Source organism: Pleurodeles waltl, chromosome 2_2 (genome assembly GCF_031143425.1).
Source record: "Pleurodeles waltl isolate 20211129_DDA chromosome 2_2, aPleWal1.hap1.20221129, whole genome shotgun sequence".
Taxonomy (NCBI): domain Eukaryota; kingdom Metazoa; phylum Chordata; class Amphibia; order Caudata; family Salamandridae; genus Pleurodeles; species Pleurodeles waltl.
Genome location: NC_090439.1, coordinates 237,848,023 through 237,866,691, shown reverse-complemented (window position 1 = coordinate 237,866,691; position 18,669 = coordinate 237,848,023). Strand labels below are relative to the sequence as shown.

Here is an 18,669-nt window from a genome sequence, read left to right as displayed (position 1 = left end):
CAAAGTGGTGCTGAAAACCAGGGCGGCTTTCCTACCTAAGGTTGTCACTCCTTTCCATATGAGGCAGACCATTACCCTTCCATCTTTCTACCCTCCTCCTCATCCCTCAAAGTAGTAAGAGAGACTCCATCGTTCGGACCCCAGAAAGGCTGTCAGTTTTCATATTGAGAGAGCAAAGGACTTTCGGTTGGAAGACCAGCTATTCGTGGGATATGTAGGAAAGAGGAAGGGCAGAGCGATCCATGAAAGGACTATATTCAGGTGGGTCATTCTTTGCATTAAGGTCTGTTACTCGTTGGCCAAGAAGGTTCCCACTGAGGTTATTAGAGCCCATTCGACTAGGGCTAAGTCTGCCACTTCGGCCCTGGCTAGAGGGGTTCCAGTGGTGGATATTTGCAAGGCAGCAATTTGGACGTCCCTCCACACCTTTGCAAAGCATTATTGCTTGGACTCGGAGGTTAGGAGGGATGGCTATTTTGCATGTATTGCAGTATTTCTTGGTTTGACCAGTCAGTCGCCCACCTCCGAGAGCGGTACTGTTTTGGGATTCTATTCATAAGGTGAGGAATCCACAGGTAGTTGTATCCATCAGAAGAACAAGTTACCTTCGGTAACGCTTTTTCTGGTGGATACATTAGCTACCTGTGGATTCCTCACAAACCCACCCGCCTCCCTGTTGCCTGTCTGGTCATGCCAAGACTGTTGTTTTACTAGTGTATATATGTTTTGATAATTTTATTTTTTTAAATGATGGTTGTACTTGTGTTACATCAATATCGTTTAATGTGATTATTCATTTGAGCTACGGGGAGTTCAGTTTTCACCTGTTCGCCTCAAAGGCATGTAAAAAATGGATGAAACTGACACCAGCACGCCGACGAGGACCTCTTGTTGTCACGGTGACGTCAGACGGAGTCGTGTGGGAGCCGTGCAATTGTGACGTCCTCATCGACATGGAGAGCTGGGAAGAAGATTTTCCGTCGAATGCTGGCGCATTGGGAGAATTAATAAGGTGAGGAATCCACAGGTAGCTAATGTATCCACCAGAAAAAGCATTACCGAAGGTAAGTAACTTGTTCTTCTGTCACCTTGGGCAGACAGAGTAGGTTAAAGCCATAATCTGCCGCACGGAGCGCAGCTTGGGCTTGGGGGAAGTTTAAGCCCATACCTGCGAAAACTGCTCTCCTAATGAAAACAACTCAGATGGTCTTGTGATGTGTATTTCGGTCAGGGATTGCCCTCCTGAGGCGACTCCTCTGCAGGAATCCATTATGGAGGAATACCATTTAAAAGGGAAACTTTCTTCTGCCCAGCAGTAAATCTTTCTTTCAGATCTGTGCTTGGGGTGCTGAACAGTGACCCCTGAAAAAAGACCAGAGCTGAAGACTCCGGCGTCGTTCAGTTTTAAAGTTTATGACATTAATGATCATCAACAAAAAAGCCTCAAGCTGAATGGAATGCTGTTGTCTTGCTGTCCATGGTGACTGCCTTAGAATGGAAATCCCAGTGCCAGGTACCCTGAAGTGACCCCGTCCCCAGTAAGAATGTCCTGTGAGTTATGCTGTTGATGGGAAGGTCGTGTCAATAGCACCTAGTGGCTTAACGTATGGCAGGCAGACCATCCTGCTGGATTGGCCCTGCCGTCTCTTTTCTAAGTTTAAGAGCAAGTCTTCCACCGTCCTCTTCCATGCTACTGTTACAATCTTCTGGTGGGAAGTCAGTGTTATTAAACAAGAAGCTGAACTGTGAAAAAATTAGGTAATTCAGGGAAACCTAGTGAACGGTTTGAGGCTTCTTCAGCAATGTATCTTTCGTAGATTCACATGCCTGAATAAGCCCATGTCTTCAGTTGGGAATTACCTATATACTAATTATAACAGAAATTATATTAGCATAATAGGGAAAACATTGGCCCTCATTACAACCCTGGCGGGCAGCGGTAAAATGGAGAAAAGTACTGCCAACAGGCTGGCGGTACTTTTCCCCATAATATGATTGGCGGTTTGGCCCAAGCCAAACCGCCAATGTACCACACCGTCCGCCACTGCGGTAACAACCGACGGGCTGAAGACTGCAGTCTCCAGCCAGGCGGCCGTTACTAGCCCACCTGCGGGATTATGACCCTGCTTGCCTTCATGGTTTTTGTGGCCTCCTTACCGCCATGAAAACCATGGCGGTAGGCACTATCAGTGACAGGGAACACCTTACCTGTCACTGATAGGGGTCTTTCCCCGCCCCCTCCTGTAGTTTCCCCCAACCCCCCTCCTCCCACTCCAGACCCCCCGGCATACACGCCCCTTCGAACACACGCATATACACACAAATAGCCACATTCATCCATGCATGCATACATCCATACACACATACATCCACATACTGACATTCATACATGCACACACGCATGCCCACAACACAACATAAACGCACTCACACATCCATACACACATACGGACAAGACACATCTCACACCCGCATGCATGCAGAGACATACACCCCCACACACACACAACACCCCCCTCCGCTGACAGAGCACCCGATTTACCTGATTGCAGGGTTCCTCCGGCAGGAGACTGGACGAGGCGCTGCTACCAGCAGCAGTGTCCGCCAGCAGAACACCGCCAGGCCGTATCATGTGTCATGATACAGTCGGCGGCAGTCAACTGGCGTGGCGCTGCTTTTGGCATCAGACCCACCTTACCGCCATCCACCGCCATGGCCATAGCCGGATTTCCGCCATCCATCTGGCGGAATTCCGGCTACGGTCATAATTTGGCGGAAGGCTGGTAGCTACGGCGACGGTCTTTTTGCGGCCGTCGCCGCAGCGGTAGGCGGTATATACAAACAATGTTTTAATGAGGGCCATAATCTTTACATGCTAGCCCTTCCATCTCATTAAAAAACAATCCAAACATCAGCCAATGTGGTGAATGTGCTGAGCTCTCCACTCCCATAGGAGACAATGATAACGCAGATTCCAACTGTAGTGTGAGAGAGTCCCCATATGAAGCTCTGCTGTACCTGCTTCTTCACATTGTTTCTTTCAAAATATCTTTGTTCTTCACTGGGATCAGTTAGACCACGCCCAGTTTCAGTTTACACCTTGAGATTACTTGTTTCTAGGTTACTTCTTCCGGATCAGGAGATTTTTGCAGACCATGTTTGACATTCCTCTCTATGGGGAAAAGTAACTCTCCAGGGGTTTCCCCACAATTTGGTTTTACTGCCTGTACTCTCACAAAGGCAGTAACGTAACATCTGCAAGAAAGTCACTTTGAAAACTTTATGACAGATAGGTGTCTAGAATTGTACCTAGATGGGTGGGGAAAAAATGCCTCCCTATTGTTACTTAAGCATACAAAATGTTCAAAAGTGAAAGACTCTGGAGAGGCGTACATTGAATTTTTTTAAAAGATTCACATTTCTGATGGATACAACTACCTGTGGATTCCTCACCTAATGAATACTCCCATGGCGCCAGCATTCGACGGAAATCTTCTTCCTAGCTTCTGCACGTCGACGAGGACGTCACATTTGCCCACGCGACGCCGTCTGACGTCATACAGGCAATAAGAAGTCCTCGCCGACGTGCCGACATCAGTTCCCTTTTTTCTGTGCCATTCGAAACGGTTATCTTCGAGGGAGCTACTGTTGCTTTTCGAGTTACAGTGTGTTTTTTCTGCTGCGTGTTTTTTTCTCTGAGGTTACTATGTCTCAGAGGAAGTCTGGTTTCAAGCCCTGTCGAGAGTGTGGGGGCAAGATGTCGGTTACTGACCCACATTCGGACTGCTTGTGGTGCTTAAGTTCCGACCACGACGTGGCCACGTGTGATTCATGTCAACACATGAATCCGAAAGCCCTGAAGGAGAGAGAAGCCAAACTCTTTATGGCGAAGTCAAAGAGAAAGGAGAAGAGACATCATAGAAAATCCTCCTCGCCGAAGTCGCATCGACGTCATCGAGACTCCCGGCGCCGTCGGGACTCACGGCGCCATTCGAGCAAGGAGAGATCTCGATCGAGGTCGCCATCGGCTCGGCGTCGGAAGACTTGGGAGGTCAGTCCCACAGTCATTCCTCATCCATCAACGACGTTGCCTTCTCCGGCTTCGCCAACTTCGCCTGGGCAGACGTCTTCAGTGATTGAGATGCCACAGCCTCAGGTGTTCTCGCAGACGTCGCAGACGTCGAGGCCGGCGTCGAGTCGCCTTCGATCCAGGCACCCCAGTATCCGGCTTTCCCGGCTCCTGGAGCCAATAATACCGCATTTTTAAATGCGATGTTTACCATCTTCCAGCAGATGGCTCCAGGCAGTGCTCCGACTGGTCCTTCGGGCCCGTTGGCTTTCAGCTTGGGTGCTCCGGCGCCGCTACGGCCAGCACCCTTCATACCCTTTCTCCCCTTGGGGAATGTGGGCTCGGCGCCGGTGTCGGCGCCGGTGTCGGCTCCGGTGGTTCCAGAGGTTTCGGCCCTGGAGGTTTCGGCTCCATCGGCTTCGGGGTTTCGGCCGGTGACTTCGGCAGGACCATCAGAGACTCCGAGACACACTTCTCTTCGTCCGGCTCCTGGCTCGGCGTCGAAGCTTCCTGTGGCGCCTGATATGGCGTCAGACGGATCCGGTGATCAGCGTTGTTCCTCGACTTCTGCAGACGCCATGTCGACGCCGCGAATTGAGGAGAGGTTACATTCGAGGAGACGTGCTCTCCGCCTCTTGGAGGAACAGGAATATCAACGGGTCCTGGAGGAAGGGGAAATTGAGGATTCTAGCGAGGGTCTTCATGGACTGGATACAGCTAGTGACCTTGATACTTCCCCTGAGTGGGATTTGTCATCTCCAGGGGAGTATACTGAGGAGGCAGCCACTTTTCGTGCTGTAATAAGGAAGGCGGCTAACTTCCTCGAACTGCCTTTGCCAGTGGCTGAGGCGAAACAGAATTTACTAACTGAGGTCTTACATCCGGCCTCTACATCGGCAGAGCCTCTTTTGCCATTTAACGAGGCTCTGCTTGAACCGGTATTGGAGGTCTGGAAGAAGCCGGTATCTTCCTCGGCTGTTAATAGGTCTGTGGCCAGGAGGTATCGGGCTGCACCATCTGACCCTGGCTTTCTTTCCAGACACCCTACGCCGGAGAGCTTGGTGGTCCAGGCTTCCTGTTCTGCTAGATCTGCGCCTGGATCTTTTCCAACAGTGCCGGGGGACAGAGACTCCAAAAAGTTGGACTCACAGTCGAAGAAATTATTTTCGTCTTGTAGCATGGCGTTAAAGTCCACCAACGCTACGTGTATCTTGGGGCGGTACATCTATGCTCTTATGGACGAGATAACATCATCGCATACAGAGCTTCCTCAAGGACTCTTGATTCTCGTGTCCGATGCTCAGGCTGCTGCAACCCAGGTTATCCAATCTGGGTTGGATACAACTGACTCGGTGGCTAGAGCGATGGGCACGGCGGTGGTTGCGAGGAGACAGGCTTGGCTTCGCAACTCAGGGTTCTCTTCGGATGTGCAGTCGACCCTGTTGGACCTCCCGTTTGATGGCGACAAACTTTTTGGTGCCAAATCAGATTCGGCCTTGGAGAGGTTTAAAGAGAGTAGGGCCACGGCCAAGTCATTAGGACTGCAAGCCGCTTCTTCTGCCTCCTCCAGGTTTTTTAGGAGGTTTCGAGGATTTGGTCGTGGCTCATCCTCCTCTTCCTTTCGGGGGAGATTCCAACAACCTACCTCCTCTCTCACCTTTAGATCATTTAGAGCGAGGGGTAGGGTCCGTACCAGGGGAGCCTCTCAGCAGCACTCTGCCTCTTCCTCGTCCTCTGGAGGGGTGCAGCAGGGGAAGCAGCCTTAGGCTTCCACCAATTCCCACTCACTCCTCTCCTGTAGGGGGACGGTTACTGCATTTTCTTCACAAGTGGGAGGTCATCACATCAGACACCTGGGTTACCAGCATTGTGGGAAAAGGTTACACCCTTCCCTTTCGGGAGTTTCCGCCCCCCATCCCGCCCGCCCATCTTATTGTTCAGAAGAACACCTCCTGTTGTTAGAACAGGAGGTTCAAGTCCTCCTTTCAAAGGGCGCGGTGGAATTGGTTCCAGAGCAAGAAAAGGGTCAAGGTTGTTACTCAAAGTACTTCCTGATTCCCAAAAAGGATGGTCGGTTGAGACCAATCCTGGACCTGAGGATTTTGAATTGGTTCCTCAAACAGGAAAAGTTCAAGATGCTGACCCTAGCTCAGGTGCTTTTGGCGTTGAACAAGGGAGATTGGATGGTGTCTGTTGACTTGCAGGATGCTTACTTTCATATCCCGATACTCAAGTCGCACAGGAAGTATCTCCGGTTTGTGGCGGGGTCGCAGCACTATCAGTTTGCGGTCCTCCCGTTTGGTCTTACTTCAGCACCTCAAGTCTTCACGAAGGTGATGTCGGTGATTGCGGCAGAGCTCAGAAGGAAGGGGATAGCAGTATTCCCTTACCTGGACGACTGGTTGATCAAAGCCAAGTCCCCGGAGATTGTGTTGCATCATCTACAGTCGGCAACCCAGTTGTTGTTCGACCTGGGCTTTTCGGTGAACGTGCCCAAATCTCACCCAGAGCCCTCTCAACGCCTCCTGTTCATAGGGACAGTACTGGATACAACATTGGATCGAGCCTTTCCTCCGCCTCAGCGGACTCAAGATATTCAGGAGTTGGTACCAATGTTTCAAAGTGGAGCGGTCGTTCCACTCCTCAAGGTCCTTCGTCTGCTCGGTCGGTTTGCCTCCTGCATACTGTTGGTCACGCATGCTCGCTGGCACATGAGGGCTCTTCAGTGGTGCCTCCGAAAGCAGTGGTCTCAACACAGAGGAGATCTCGAAGGTTCTGTCAAGATCTCCAGAGATGCTGCCACGGATTTGAAGTGGTGGATTGCGGACGACAATCTTTCCCGGGGAAGGCCATTCACGCAGCCTCCACCAGTGACCACGGTCATAACGGATGCTTCCACTCTAGGGTGGGGAGCTCATCTGGGGGACCTGGAGATCAAAGGGCTTTGGTCTCCAGAGGAACAGATGTTTCATATCAATCTGTTAGAGTTACGGGCTGTACGTCTGGCTCTCAAGGCCTTCCTCCCATCCCTTCGCGGTCAGTCGGTTCAGGTCCTGACGGACAATACTACCTCAATGTGGTATATAAACAAACAGGGAGGAGTTGGGTCGTACCTTCTCTGCAGAGAAGCTCTTCGGCTATGGTCCTGGGCGAAGGACCATCGGATTTTCTTGGTAGCAAATCATCTGGCCGGAGTCTTGAATGTACATGCGGACAGTCTCAGTCGCCATTTCTCGGCCGACCACGAGTGGCGTCTCCATCCAGATCAAGTCTGTCTAATCTTCCAGTTGTGGGGGTTTCCTCGGATAGATCTGTTTGCCACCCGGGAGAACTCGCACTGTCCGTTATTCTGCAGCCTCCAGTATCCGGTGCAGGGAGCTTTGGGGGACGCGTTTCAGAGAACCTGGTGCGACCAGTTGCTTTACACGTTTCCCCCCATACCCTTGATTCCTCGAGTATTGAGGAAAATTCGCCAGGACCGGGCCCAGGTAATCTTAATAGCTCCGGATTAGCCAAGGAGGGTGTGGTATTCCGACCTTCTCCAACTCTCACTGTGCCCTCCGCTCCGTCTCCCTCTCAGGGCAGACCTCCTCTCGCAGTCGCAGGTTTTACACCCCAACCTCCAGAGTCTGCACCTTCATGCCTGGAGATTGAACGGGGCAACCTGAGTTCCTTCTCTCTCCCGCCTGATGTAGTGGATGTTATCTTAGCGGGCAGGCGACACTCCACTAAATCTATCTACGCTAATAGGTGGTCTAAATTTGTGGTATGGTGTGGAGAGAGACAGATTGATCCCTTACGTGCTCATTTGTCAGATGTTTTATCTTTTGCTTTGTCTTTAGCACAGAGGGATTGTGCAGTGGCTACTATTAAAGGTTACTTGTCTGCCTTGTCAGCCTTCATTTGTCTTCCAGACCAACCTTCGTTATTTAAATCTCCTATAGTACTTAGATTCTTGAAGGGCCTTATGAATAAATATCCTCCAAATCCTTTCGTTATGCCTCAATGGGATTTGTCCTTGGTCCTAACTTTCCTTATGGGGTCCCCTTTTGAACCTATGCATTCTTGCCCCTTAAGATTGTTAGTTCTTAAGACAGTCTTCCTGGTTGCTATAACATCTGCAAGGAGAGTGAGTGAGTTGCAGGCTTTGTCAGTGAAACACCCTTATACAACTTTTTACGGGGATAAGGTGGTGTTGAGGACCAAGGCTGCTTTCCTTCCGAAGGTTGTTTCACCCTTCCATTTGGCCCAGTCAATTACTCTGTCCACGTTCTATCCTCCACCTCATCCTTCAAAGGAAGAAGAGAGACTACATCGCTTGGACCCAAAGAGGGCGTTAAGCTTTTACATAGACAGAACGAAGGATTTCAGGGTGGAGGATCAGCTTTTCATCGGATACGTGGGCAAGAGGAGAGGAAAGGCAGTCCACAAGAGAACACTCTCCAGGTGGGTTGTTCTTTGCATTAAAATGTGTTACTCTTTAGCAAAGAAGGATCCTCCTGATGGTATTAGAGCTCATTCCACCAGGGCTAAGTCAGCCACTTCGGCCTTGGCTAGAGGTGTTCCTGTGGTCGACATCTGCAAGGCCGCAACTTGGTCGTCCCTTCACACTTTTGCGAAGCATTACTGCTTGGACTCTGAGGTCAGAAGGGACGGCCATTTTGCACGGTCAGTGCTGCAGGATTTCTTGGTTTGACCATACAGGCACCCACCACCGAGCGCGGTACTGCTTTGGGACTCTATTCATTAGGTGAGGAATCCACAGGTAGTTGTATCCATCAGAAGAACGAGTTACTTACCTTCGGTAACGACTTTTCTGGTGGATACATTAGCTACCTGTGGATTCCTCCATTTTATTAGTCATAGGCCTGTAGGTCTGTTGATCCATTTCAAATCATTGGTTCTGTCACCGTCAAGCCCTTTACTGATGTGCCTCCAATCAATAACACTAATCAATTTTTTAGCGCGAGTTCCATTAGTGGCCATAGAGTTATTTGTCCATCAGTCATTATTAGCTCTTTAGTAAGATGCCCCATCAGTGGAAACATGCACCTTGTGCTCATAGATGATATCATCATTTACAGCATATCAGAAAGTACTCAGGTGAACAATTTATTTTAGACACTTCCATCCAAAGTGCCTAATAACCTTTGCCAGCCTCTTCATTGAAGGCTGCAGCACAGCCAATGCCCTGTATATTGGATGCAGAAGAAGATATGAAGGAGCACGAACATTAACAGCAGAAATGTTAACAGTGTAGGAAAGTACCCTCTTTTTGGCACGGTTACCCCCACTTTGTGCCTGCTATCAGCATGCTTAGACTGTTTTCACTGGGATCCTGCTAAACAGGACCCAAGGACTGTGCTTTTTCCCTCAAAATTTGGTTGCGTAGTACTTTGTACAACCCACGATTGGCATACTTGTGCTCCCTAATAAATCCCTAGTGTATGGTATCTAGGTACCCAGGGCATTGGGACACCAGGGGATCCCTGTGGTCTGCAGCATATATTGTGCCACCCATGGGAGCCCATGCAAAATGTGTCTGCAGGCCTGCCATTGCAGCCTGCATGAAAAGGTGCATGCCATTGCAGCCTGCATGAAAAGGTGCATGCACCCTTTCACCACAGGTCACTGCACCAGGTCACTGTAATTCACCCCTATAGTAGGCCCTCCTAGCCCAGAGGGCAGTGTGCAGGTACCTGTGTGTGAGGGCACCCCTGCATGAGCAGAGGTGACCCTACAAACTCCAAGCCCCATTACACTGGACTTCCTAAGTGGGGGAAGCCATTTTACCTGTGTCCTGGACATTTTTGTCCAGCTACATAATAGTAACTCTGAACCTGGGTATGTCTGGTATCAAATATGTTGGAATCATACCCCACTACCGTTGCCAGTATTGGTTGTATGATCCCATGCACCCTGGGGGCTCCTTAGATGCCCCCCCTAGTATTGCTCCTACCAGTATTCTAGGGTTTTCCAGGCATCCCGTGCTGCTGCCACCCCTCAGACAGGTTTCTGCCCTCCTGCTGCTTGACTATTTCAAGCAGGGGAAGGCAGAACAAAGGATTTCCTGTGGGAGAGGGAGGTAACGCCCTCTCCCTTGGAAATAGGTGTTACACAACATGGGAGGGGTAGCCTCCCTAGCCACCGGTTTGCTTAGAAGGGCACGTTTGGTGCCCTCCTTGCATGAACTGGTTTGCACCAGTCCAGGGACGCCAGGTCCCCACTTGGGGTGTGAAACTAGACAAAGGAAAGGGGAGTGACCACTTCCCTGTCCATCACCACCCCAGGGGTGGTGCCAAGAGCTCCTCCAGGTGGCCACTTGATTCTGCCATCTTGAAACCAAGATGTGTAGAGGCCCCTAGGAGCATCTGCCCAGGTCAGGCAAGTGCTGTCACAGACCCCTTCTGATAGGTGGTCACCTTGCTAGGTGACCAAACCCCCTTTTAGGGCTATTTAGGGACTCCCGTGACATACAAGACTCCACCAAGACTCCTGGCATTGTTTACTTCAACTTCTGGTCACTAGAACCACAACTGGAAACGTCAGGAACCAACAAGACTGCAACTTCAGCGACGACTTCGCTTTGCAATATTGTTTCTCCGGCTTCAACTGCAACGTTTCCACGGCTGTTCATCCTCTGGAGTCGGCGACACTTCAGCCTGCTCCAAGAAGCAAGAAGGAATCTCCTTTGGAGTGAAGGAGTCACTCCCCTGCATTTGCAGGCACCTACAACAATGACGGCCGGCTGCGTGATCCGCTCTCCTCTAGAACTGCGTGGGTCCTGCATCACAGGTGGTGGTCTGGAGTGGTCCCCTTGGTCCTCTCTGCTAGCTGTCCAACTTGGGAGACGGTGAGCCCTTGCCTCTTTTTGAAGGACAGTACCCCTGTGCACCTCGACTCTTGCAGCTGCCAAGGCTTGTTGTCTCCTGCTCCAAGGGATCTTTAGGCTCCGAGTAGTCCTGGTCCCCAGTACTTCTTCCTGCCAAGTACACTCTCATCTCTGCTGCTCCAGCGACATGGGACTCCTCTTCAGGTGTGCTGACTGGGCCTCACTGTGACTTACTGTGGGGGCTGCGACTGCTTCTGTTGTCTTTCCCGACTGCTGAGGGTCACCCCAGACTCCCCTCCAGGGGTCGACTCCCCTCGGCTTTGCTGGTCCTATTCAGCCTTGCAACTCTTCTTTTACTCCTCTTGCATTTGCCAAGGCTTGTTGGGGGTTCTCCAACACCACTGACCAACTGCAACCCAACAACCTACTTGGGACACCACCTGCACCACTCCAAGGTCTTCTCCTGGGGACCATAGCAGGTGTTCTTCTCTCCCCCTCAACCTAGTTCTTCATCAACAAAAGGGTGGGTAGTAGCTCTTGTCCCCACTGGACACTCTTTCATGAACTGTACTCTGTCCCCTTCTTTTGCAGGTCCTCTTCTTTCAGAATCCACAGTTGGTTTCTTCTAGACTGGTCCTGTTCTTGCACAGTCACTTTTCTAAGTCCTCCTGTTAGTCCTTGGGAAGACCAGGTACTTACCTCTAGTCTCCTGGTCGCTGGGGGTCTCTCAGGTACTCGCCTATTGGGGTTCCTAGTTCTTCTAGCTCTCCTCTAACAGCTCCACATCCTTGGGTGGGAGACTGTATCTCGCATTCCACTTTCTTAGTATATGGTTTGGCCCTCCCTTAGGGCCCTTGCTATTTTCATTAAGTACTGCCAATGCTTGTTGTTTCTATGCTAATTGCTAATGTGTATATAATTGGTGTGTACTTACCTCCAGTTGAGAGAGGACTGCCTATAAGTAAACTAGTGTTGCATTACCATAATAAAGTACCTTTATTTTTGTAACACTGTGTGGTTTTTTCATGTGTGATAAGTACTGTGTGAGTATATAGTGGTATTGCATACTCTTTGCATGTCTCCTATATAAGCCTTGGCTGCCTATCCACAGCTATCTCTAGAAAGCCCTGGCTTCCTAGACACTGCCTACAATTCACTAATAGGGATTGCCTGGACCTGGTATGAGGTGCCAACACCATAGGTGTTCACTGTAGGAGGCTGGCCTGGCTTATAGTGGGTACCTAGTGGTACTTACACCTTGTGCCAGGTCCAGTTATCCCTTATTAGTAGATTAGAAGTGTTCTAGAAGCTTAGGCTGGTAGAGGTAGCTATAGCAGAGCAGCTTAGGCTGAACTAGGAGACATGCAAAGCTCCTACTACACCACTTATATCACTTAGCACTATATCATAAGAAAACACAATACTCAGAGTTACTAAAAATAAAGGTACTTTATTTTAGTGACAATATGCCAAAAGTATATCAGAGGATATACTCCCTTAGGAGGTAAGTAATATACACAAAATATACACACAAACCAAAATCAGGTAAGTAAACAGTTAGAAAAGTAGTGCAAAGACCGTAGGACACAATAGAATAAAATAGGAGACAACAGGCCTAGGGGCAACACAAACCATATGCTCCAAAAGTGAAATGCGAACCATGAATGGACCCCAGGCCTAGTGTAGTGTGTAGAGGGTCGCTGGGAGTGTAAGAAAACACTAAGGGTTTCCAAGAGACCCCACCCCAAGACCCTGAAAAGTAGGAGTAAAGTTACCCTACTACCCCAGAAAGACAGTAAAGTCGAGATAGGGGATTCTGCAAGGACAACAACTGACTGCAAAGCACTTAAGATGGATTCCTGGACCTGAGGACCTGCAAAGGAAGGGGACCAAGTCCAAGAGTCACGCAAGTGTCCTGGGGGGGCAGGAGCCAACTAAGCCCCGGATGAAGGTGCAAAAGGGCTGCCTCTGGGTGGAAGAAGCCGAAGAATCTGCAACAACGGAAGGTGCCAGGACCTTCCCCATTGGTCAGAAGATGTCCCACGGCGTGCTGGAGTATGCAGAGTTGTTTCCACGCAGAAAGACCGCAAATAAGCCTTGCTAGCTGCAAGAGTCGTGGTTAAAGGTTTTGGGTGCTGCCAGGGCCCAGGAAGGGCCGGGAGGTCGCCCCTTGGAGGAAGAGACAGAGGGGGCGCTCAGCAACACAGAGAGCCCACGCAGAAGCAGGCAGCACCCGCAGAAGGACCTGAACAGGCGTTCACAAGATCTGAGCCTGACGGTCGACTCGGCACAACAAAAGAGGGTCCCATGGAGTCGGAGTCCAACTCAGCAAATTAGGCAATGCAGGACGGAGTGCTGGGGACCTGGGCTAGGCTGTGCACAAAGGAAGTCTTGCAAAAGTGCACAGAAGCCCTAGCAGCTGCAGTTCACGCAGTACACAGGATTACTGTCTGGCGTGGGGAAGCAAGGACTTACCTTCACCAAATTTGGACAGAAGGGCCACTGGATTTTCGGGGACACTTGCACCCAGCTCCTGTGTTCCAGGGACCACCCTCGTCGAGATGAGGGGGGACCCAGAGGACCAGTGATGCAGAAGTTTGGTGCCTGCGTTGGCAGGGGGAAGATTCCATCGACCCACGGGAGATTTCTTCTTGGCTTCCAGTACAGGGTGAAGGCAGACAGCCCTCAGAGAATGCACCACCAGGAAACAGTCGAGAAAGCCAGCAGGATGAGGCGCTACAATGTTGCTGGTGGTCTTCTTGCTATTTCTTGCTACTTTGTTGCGGTATTGCAGGCGTCCTGGAGCAGTCAGTGGTCGATCCTTGGCAGAAGTCAAAGAGGGAAGTGCAGAGGAACTCTGGGGAGCTCTTGCATTCGTTATCTGGTGAGATACCCACAGGAGAGAGCCTAAATAGCCCTCAGAGGAGGATTGGCTGATTGGCTACAGAGAAAGGTAAGCATCTATGAGGAGGGGTCTCTGACGTCACCTGCTGGAACTGGCCACTCAGATGTGTCCATTGTGCCCTCACACCTCTGCGTCCAAGATGGCAGAGGTCTGGGACACACTGGAGGAGCTCTGGGTGCCTCCCCTGGGAGGTGCTGGTCAGGGGAGTGGTCACTCCCCTTTCCTTTGTCCAGTTTCGCTCCAGAGCAGGGCTGGGGGGATCCCTGAACCGGTGTAGACTTGCTTATGCAAGGAGGGCACCATCTGTGCCCTTCAAAGCATTTCCAGAGGCCAGGAGAGGCTACTCTTCTCAGGTCCTTCACACCTATTTCCAAAGGGAGAGGGTGTAACACCCTCTCTCAGAGGAAATCCTTTGTTCTGCCTTCCTGGGACTGGGCTGCCCAGGTCCCAGGGGGGCAGAAACCTGTCTGAGGGTTGGCAGCAGCGGTAGCTGCAGAGAAAACCCCAGAAAGTTAGTTTGGCAGTACCCGGGCTCTATTCTGGAGCCCCGGGGATGCATTGAATTGTCCCCCCAATACCAGAATGGTATTGGGGTGACAATTCCATGATCCTAGACATGTTCAGTGGCCATGTTCGGAGTTACCATGGTGACGCCACATAGAGGTATTGACCTATATGTAGTGCACGCGTGTAATGGTGTCCCCGCACTCACAAAGTCTGGGGAAATTGCCCTGAACAATGTGGGGGCACCTTGGCTAGTGCCAGGGTGCCCTCACACTAAGTAACTTTGCACCTAACCTTCACTAAGTGAAGGTTAGACATATAGGTGACTTATAAGTTACTTAAGTGCAGTGTAAAATGGCTGTGAAATAACGTGAACATTATTTGACTCAGGCTGCAGTGGCAGTCCTGTGTAAGAATTGTCTGAGCTCCCTATGGCTGGCAAAAGAAATGCTGCAGCCCATAGGGATCTCCTGGAACCCCAATACCCAGGGTACCTTTGTATCATATACTAGGGAATTATAAGGGTGTTCCAGTGTGCCAATCAGAATTGGTAAAATTAGTCACTAGCCTGCAGTGACAATTTTAAAAGTGGAGAGAGCATAAACACTGAGGTTCTGGTTAGCAGTGATACTGGTAGGCACCACACAGGGAACACATACAGGGCACACTTTATGAGCACTGGGGTCCTAGCTAACAGGATCCCAGTGACACAGGCAAAAACAAACATATATACAGTAAAAATGGGGGTAACATGCCAGGCAAGATGGTAATTTCCTACACCCACCACACACCAGGCCAGCTTCCTACGCTGGTGGTGCAGCGGTGGGATAAGACACTTGCAATTCCCTTAGCACTTTGTCACTAGTAACATTCCACAGGAAAGTCCACTACTAGAGGGTCTTTTTCAAAGTCCGACGAGGGACCGCCGTGCGGAAGACCGCCAGTGGTGGCGTTTTGCCGCTCGGCCTATTATGACCGTTGGCAGCTCTCCGTCCTTTTACGGACGGAGAGCTGCCAACAGCCATACTGGCGGGGGCGGGGAAGTGGAGGTTGCTCCACCGCCACGCCAACAGAACACCGCCCAGCGAATCACGTCCTGTGATTCGGTGTGGCAGTGTTCTGTTGGCGGTGTGGTGTCAGCGGAGCAGCCCCCATGGCTCCCGTCCCCTCCCGGAGGATCGTCAGACCAGGTAAGTCGATCGTCCATGAGGGGAGGGGGGTGGGGGGGTGTTGTGTGTTGTGTGCATGCATGGGGGTGTGCGTGTGTGTATGTAGAGGAGGTGTGTGAGTGCGTGTATGCTTGCAGGGTGTTGTGTGTTTGGGAATGAGTGCGTGTATGTCTGTAGGTATGTCTGTATGGATGTGTGCGTGTACGTTTGAATGTGGGTGTGCGTGTCAGACTGTGTGTGGATGTTGGCATGTATGTTGGTGTGTGTGTGTGTGTGTGCGTGTATGCGTGTTGGTGGTGCCTGCGTGCGTGTCGTCTGTGTATGAGTGATGTTATGTTGGGGGTCGGGTGGGGAGCGGGGTCCTGCCACCTTTGAGGGGTGGCAGGGGTGGTGGGGGGGTAGGGGAGGGAGTCGGGGTGGGGGTGGGGGAGACCCTTCCCTGGCACTGATAGTGCTTACCGCCATGGATTTCATGGCGGTTTCAAACCGCAGGAAATCTATGGCGGTCAGCCGGGTCCAAATACCACTGGCGGTATAGTGACGGCCGCCGGACTGGAGACCCTGGTCTCCAGCCCGGCGGGTGGAACGGAGAAGCGCCGGATGACCATGGCGGTAACCACCATGGTCAAAATAATAAAAAAAAAGACCGCCAGCCTGTTGGCGGTCTTACCACCGCTTCTCCGCCTTCCGCCAGGGTCATAATGACCCCCCTAGTCTTTAGGACACACTGTGCTTAGTGTTTAGGATCAATAACCTATTACTTTGGGTACGTTGGGGTTCTGGCTTAGCCCTTTCTCCAAACTCTCAGAGAAACTAGTTGCTTAGAGAAGATAGGTGCACCGACACTACTCTAGCAAGATCTCTTCAGTGGAAAACACAACTCAAGTCCCAGACTGTCAATGTGAGAGCTGCCCTTTTAAGGAGTTGAGGGAGATGTGTGCTTCCAGGAAGCTGAAGACAGGGAGAAATCCCAACAAGAGTCTACTTCTGGGATTACTACTCCAGTCTGACCAGGAGAACACAGGTAGCCAGGAGGAGGGGGAAGTAGAGACTGACCCCCCAATCTTAGATAGGATAGATTTAGGCTACACAGGGGAGGGTGAGGGGGAATCTAGGGTACACCACAGCCCTGTTAGAAGCACTGTAGTTAGTGAAAAGGGAGGTCACTCAAGTAGCCCCACTTTTAATCCTAGAGGGTTGGTACAGAGGGTCCCCAGGAGAAGGTACAGGTCCTCCTCATCTGTCAACACCCATGTCTCATCAGTATCTGATGGGACCCACCACTCCAACTCTGAGAAAGATTCTCTAGATAGGTAGCTCACAAAGCTGAGGTTGGAGGAGGCCAAGCTGAGACTACAGCAGTAGCAGTTAGACCTAGATAGGCAGGCCTTGGCAGTGGAGAGGGAGAGACAGGTTTTGTGGTTTAGTGATACCAAAGTCAAGGAGGAGTCCTATGACTCTAGGAACCTGAGTAAGATAGTCTTACCTTACAAGGTGGGAGAGGACACCCACAAGTGGTTCAGTACCTAAAAGAGGGCCTGTAAAGTAAAGAGGGCCCCTCAGAGACAATGGGCAGCAGTCCTGTGGCCTTCTCTCTCTGTCAAAGGCAGGGACAAACTCCTCACTGTCAGAGAAGACGATGCAGATGGTTACCAAGCACTTAAGAATACACTCCTGGATTGGGTTGGGCCGACCACTAACCAGTATAGAATTAAATTCAGGGAGGGTAAAAAGGAGTCCTCCCAGGGTTGGATAGATTTTGTGGCCTGCTCTGTTTAAGCTCTGGAAGGCTGGCTGCATGGAAGCAAAGTGAGTGACTACCAGAGCTTATGCAATCTAATCTTAAAAGAGCACATTCTTAATAATTGCATTTCTGATCTACTGCATCAGTACCTGGTGGACTCTGATCTGACCTCTCCCCAAGAATTGGGAAATAAGGCAGACAAAAGGGTCCGAATCAGGGTGGCATCTTTACCCCCATTTTCTGCCTGATTTCAGTGTGCTTGACTGTGTCTACTGGTTGTTGGTTACTCTTAACACAGTATTTCACCCACAATTGTCACACTGGTGCCTCCTTAGAAGTCCCTAGTATATGGTACCTAGGTACCCAGTGCATTGAAGTTCCAGGGGGTCCCTATGGGTTGCACCATTACTTTTGCCACCCATAGGGAACCCCTGCAAAGGCTTCTGCAGGTCTGCCATTGCAGCCTTTCACTGCCATTTACACTGAACCAGGTCACTTATAAGTCACCCCTATAGCAGGCCCTCTAGCCCTGGGGGCAGGGTGCAAAGTACCTGTGTGTGAGGGCACCCCTGCACTAGCAGAAGTGCCCCCACAACCTCCATGACCATTTTTCCAGGCTTTGTGAGTGCAGGGATGCCATTTTATTCATGTACATAGGTCACTACCTATGTCTAGCTACATATTGGTAACATAGGCATGTTTGTTATCAAACATGTAGGAATCATACCCCCATGCTTTTGCAAGCATTGGTTGTATGATTCCATGCACTCTGGGGGCTCCTTAGAGGACCACCAGTACTGCCATCCAGCCTTACGAAGTTTTCCAGGCAGCCCCAACTGCTGCCACCTCACAGACAGGTTTCTGCCCTCCTGTTGCTTGAAACGTTCGAGCCCAGGAAGGCAGAACAAAGGATTTCCTTTGGGAGAGGGGTGTCACACCCTCTCACTTTAGAAATAGGTGTTGCAGACTTGGGAGGGGTAGCCTCCCCAAGCCTCTGGAAATGCTTTGAAGGGCACAGATGGTGCCCTCCTTGCATAAACCAGTCTATACCGGTTCAGGGACCCCAAGTCCTTGCTCTGTCGTGAAACTGGATAAAGGAAAGGGGAGTGATTACTCCCCTGTCCATCACCACCCCAGGGGTGGTGCTCAGAGCTCCTCCAGAGTGTCCCAGGGTTTTGCCATTTTGGATTCAAGGTTGGTAGGCAACTCTGAGAGCATCTGAATGTCTAGTGCCAGCAGGTGACGTCACAGCCCTTCCGTGATAGGTGCTTACCTGGTTAGGTGACCAATCCCCCTTTCAGGACTATTTAGGGTCTCTCCTTGGGTGGTTCTTAAGATTTGGATTGCAAGACTCCAGAAGGAATTCTCTGCATCCTCCACTTCAACTTCTCACTGAAGAAACTGCATCTGGACCGTACAGGAGCTCTACAAACTGCAACAAAGAAG

The 18,669-nt window shown here is 50.7% G+C and overlaps 1 protein-coding gene across 1 annotated transcript in view; it reads left to right on the top strand.

Moving 5' to 3' along the window:
* The window catches only part of LOC138275894 (kinesin-like protein KIF17), a 1,877,333-nt gene that overhangs the window by 305,064 nt on the left and 1,553,600 nt on the right, over positions 1-18,669 (top strand). The gene's annotated exons all lie outside the window — the stretch shown is intronic.